This window comes from Formica exsecta, unplaced genomic scaffold (assembly GCF_003651465.1).
Source record: "Formica exsecta isolate Colony F162 unplaced genomic scaffold, ASM365146v1 scaffold97, whole genome shotgun sequence".
Lineage (NCBI taxonomy): Eukaryota > Metazoa > Arthropoda > Insecta > Hymenoptera > Formicidae > Formica > Formica exsecta.
Window position 1 is genome coordinate 41,882 of NW_021853733.1, and position 4,897 is coordinate 46,778.

Below are 4,897 nucleotides of genomic sequence, written 5' to 3' on the forward strand. Positions count from 1 at the left end.
AATATTTATTATTTTCCTTGTATAAATACGATAATTTTAATATTGACATATTTTAATAACATTAGTTAATTGATCAGTAAATAACCTTAAAAGGACGATTAAATGACGTTATTTCTGTGACGATAATATGTCGTCCAAAATATCACGTCTGTGTTACGTCATTATTTAGTCGACTGACGTCATATGACGAGAAATGACCTTAAAATGACGTTATAATAACGACACCTTGCTACCTGGGTACTCAGTGTACTCGAAATGGTAGAGGGGGTGGTTCGGGGGAAACGGGAGAGATCTTGAGAATCGAGAACACGGGAGCTAAAATGAGTATTCGATATGTTAAAATAAAAATAACAATAATATATTAAAAAAGAAAACAAGAGTATAGAACAGTTCGTATAAGTAGTAGCTTTCGGTGACAGTGGGTATTTTCCATGCAAATATGATATCATGTTACTTCCGCGGAGATCGACACGACCGTGCGCAACAGTATTAAATTACCGGGCGTCTTACGTGATTCAAGCTCGATTTTTCGGCCGCGAGGATTTCCACCATACGTGACTTATTTAGGCCGCGACAACTAAAGAAATCTCTCGAACGCGCCGGTAATGACTTTACGCACGCCCGTGAATCCGCTTCGATACAATCGAAATTCCCAGGTTGTAGGACTCGAATCGGTCCTTCAGCAAGGCTCGCGGTGAGCCGGTATGTGCCTCGATAACAATACTGACGATCTTTACGTCGAAATGCGCAAGATACAATTCGACGGACTCGCAAAAACTAATAACGGGCTCAAAGACACCCAAAGACCTAACCTAACCCGATAGATATTCTGTACGATATTTAAAAATTACGCTTTCTCTTCACTCAAATTTTCTATAACACGTACAAGATACTCGCTAACAATGCACAAAAGAAGACAGAAACTATCGAGAGTGACTGTGGTGTACGAGCCGCGTGGCGCAATACTTTACGCGATCCGGATTATCGATCGCGCGAACGTAAAAATCCCGATAATTTACAATATACAATAATTACAGACGCGAAACGAACATAAATGACTGTCGGCGGCGGTGAAATGTGTAGAGAGAGCTGATTTTCTATAATCCGGATGAGTAACGAATGCCCGTCGGCTGTTGCGACACAATTTACCCAAAATTCACAAAACGCGAGGCTCGACAACTATTACTCGTTCGTACGTACTCGTCCGAATTAATTACCTACAGGAATCGGCAGCTTTACAGAAGTTTGACGACGCTCGTCCCACCGGTCGGAATATCTACTTCGCAGGTCCTTCTCGATATCCATAGAACGCCTTTCGAGACCTGTGTCCTCGTGGATAGCTCGCCGAACAGTGCCGAGCGAGAGTCCGGAAAGATACGCCGGCGCAATAAATCGCGATTGTGCCACATGTGGCGCGTCGCGTTGCGCAGGGCCGTCCCGCGGTCCTTTCGGTCCTTACTGTCGTCACGGCCGTATCGTCGGGTTCATCGCCCCGAAATTTTACCAAATTCGGTTGTTTTCCGGCTTGGAGGTGCGGGCTTTCGGCAGCGCCCGATCGGCTCTCTTTCCTATTTGGTCGAATAGATCCCGGGATGAGAGTCTTCTCGCCGCTCCGTCCTTAGGACTCCCTCGCTTTGTGCGGGTAGAGTGGCCGCCCCGTTGGCCGGATTCATCCGGCCCTCCGCGCCTTTTACCTGCCGTAAAAGATGGAACACATGAACGGCAGCGATGATAACATGTTACCAACGATTCATTATAAATAACATAATCATGACCTGACGGCTCCCGCTCCCTGGAAGTCTCGGACTCCCGTCTCGGCCGCTCCTCTTCTTTCTTCCTTTCCGTCCGCCGGATGGGATCTTGTCGCTCAACCCGGTGTCGACAACTAATTCGCGGGCTCACTACCGCGACTTATAACTAAAATTTAAATGCGGGATAGATAACTCAACGTGCGCCGCATAGCGATAAATGAACGAACTAGCAATTACCGAATACTGTTTTTTGTAATGTTTTTGGAATGTTGCTGTAACATTTTTATGAAATATTTCAATTACATGTTCCAATTCCAATTTTATTTATACGGAAGTTAACTTCTAATTTTATGTTAAGTAGACAATAATGAATGACTTTCACTTATTCGGATACTTTATGTCCGATTGAGCATTTTTGTCTGATTTTCTAAAAACCAGTTCAATATCTGAATTTTCCTGTATCGTGTCAGACATTAAACTGATAGAAATAGTTGTTATTAGTCGTCTTTTGCAGGCTTTATATACACTCCATGACAAAAATTTGAATACGAGTATATAGAATGAATAGTGCGCCGCATAGCGAATGAACTATAAACCTGCGGCAATCAATCACTAGCGGTTTTTCCGTAAAAGTATAATGTTCATTAAGGACTAATTAATATCGGTTATTATACATAACTATACGCTCAGCAGGTGGCAAAACAGAACGGACATATGATATGCTATCTCTTTCTCCCATCACATATAGCCATAAACATTGTGAATCTCCAGACTCATATGATATATTGACAAAAATTTGACCTTGACGATACGAAGTGAATACTAGTATATGACCACAAATACGTTTTATGAGATTATTTTTCCAACAACAGAATTTTTCTGTTTTTATTATGATGCTATATACATATTGCATTAACATTTACTTAAGTAGTGTTAATAGGCGGGTTCTAAGTAGGGTTGCCACCCGTACTTTAAAATAAAGTATTGTACGTTATTTTGGACGTACATACTTTATATTTTGTAAAGCAATGAAGTACGCTAAAATACTTTATTTTACGAATACTAAGTTTTCATTAACACGTTCACCGTGTCACGTATATGTGATTTATTACTATGTTATACCGAAACGCTCCGCCGTGAAATGATTGAACTAATTTCAACCGCTATCTGAAGTTAGTCGCACTTTTCAGTGAAACGGTGAACGTTAACAACTTTAACCTAAAAACTCAAATCAAATATGAACATTTTGTGAATATAATTGAATCGTTAAATCTGCAAAAACTTAATATTAATATGGACAATCTATATTCTGAAATATTAGTAATGAATGAATTACTTGCAAAAATAATTGATTGTAAAGATTTTACAGATATAAATATAACTACTGCACAAAAATGGCAGTATATTTTTAATCGATGTGACGATTTTCCGAATATTTATAAAGTTATTTCATATCTTTTGTTTGTTTCCGCCACTTCAGCATTTACTGAGAGAGTTTCCTCTGTGATGAATTTAAAATGGCGGAAAGAGAGGAACAAAGCTTCTCTAAATTTAATTAAAAATGAGTTGTTGATATATTTAAATTTAAATATCGGTTGTAAAGACGCTGTAGAAGTCTTTAAAAAAGACAAACACTTATTAGATATTGCAAAAAGTAATAAAAAATATGTATGGAAAAATAAATAATATAAAAAATATATGTACTTTTTTTTTTTATTTAACGTACTTTTTTTTCGTTCTCAAAGGCGTTACATACGTTATTTGTTTTAAAAAAAGGTGGCAACCCTATCGATGAGTGAAAATTAAACGAATGCAAGGTAAAAATAGAAGAAGCGTTTGTTTAAAAGAAATTTACAAAACCGGAAATGCAGAGAAAAGTTAATTAAATTAGACGAAATTATTTATTCACAAGTAAATAGTAAAAAAAAAATCAAACGTGAACTCCTGATATTTAATATTTTATTCCTATTCCTAATATTTTCTCTATTGTGCGCAGGGCCTAAGGTTAAAACCCGTTCATTCAAAAACGCTGATAGATTACGAATCAATATACCCTAGAATAGAAATTCTATGGTCAACTTCCCACTTATTGTCACGTGACCGATTTTAGTTCACTTCTATCTCGTATCAGAAATAGAAGGCGCAAGTCGGCTTCTTTTCCAAAAGAGAGTTTGCGCACTCTGGTCATACAATTTATCTTGAGGGTTTGTAAAATATATATTGAATCCTAAAATATTCTTGTAATCCGCTCAAAATCGAATAAATACAGACAATATACTTATTCTAGTAGCTAAACTAGATTTATAATTTATGATATTAAAATGCAATTAATATGCATTTAGATTTAGAGAATCTTAGCAGTAAGATAACCTATAAAAAGAATTTATGTTTGCACACAGGATGGCACCAAGATATGAATTGGCTGTTGGGCTTAGGGTTGCCACCCGTACTTTAAAATAAAGTATTGTACGTTATTTTGGACGTACATACTTTATATTTTGTAAAGCAATAAAGTACGCTAAAATACTTTATTTTACGAATACTAAGTTTTCATTAACACGTTCACGGCGGATGTTACCGTGTCGCGTATATGTGATTTATTATTATGAGCGCATTCCGTTTCACACATTGAGCGCATAGATCGCCTGGAAATCTATAGTTCACGTAACATATATTAGTATTAGAGGAACAAAGCTTCTCTAAATTTAATTAAAAATGAGTTGTTGATATATTTAAATTTAAATATCGGTTGTAAAGACGCTGTAGAAGTCTTTAAAAAAGACAAACACTTATGAGATATTGCTAAAAGTAATAAAAAATATGTATGGAAAAATAAATAATATGAAAAATATATGTACTTTTTTTTTATTTAACGTACTTTTTTTTCATTCTCAAAGGCGTTACATCCCATACAGCACTGAAGCTTGCAACAACATTGCTGCAACATTGCGTTATTTGTTTTAAAAAAGGTGGCAATCCTAATCACGTCTTGCAGTGTTTTCTCTCTCGATCATATGACTTGCAATAAGGATGCAATATCGGAATGCCCTCCACTTTTTTCTCCTTCGGTGCTTGATCTTCTTCGCTCTTCAAGTGATACATATACATACATACGCGATCCGTGTGTATGCATGATACTTTCGGTT

At 36.9% G+C, this 4,897-nt stretch overlaps 1 long non-coding RNA gene across 1 annotated transcript; it reads left to right on the forward strand.

The window, feature by feature from the left end:
• Window positions 1-3,774: 3,774 nt before the first annotated feature.
• On the forward strand, window positions 3,775-4,578 carry LOC115245410. Its single transcript, XR_003885524.1, has 2 exons — window positions 3,775-3,955; window positions 4,151-4,578. It is a non-coding gene; the product is annotated as an uncharacterized LOC115245410 (long non-coding RNA).
• The last annotated feature ends 319 nt before the right edge of the window (window positions 4,579-4,897 follow it).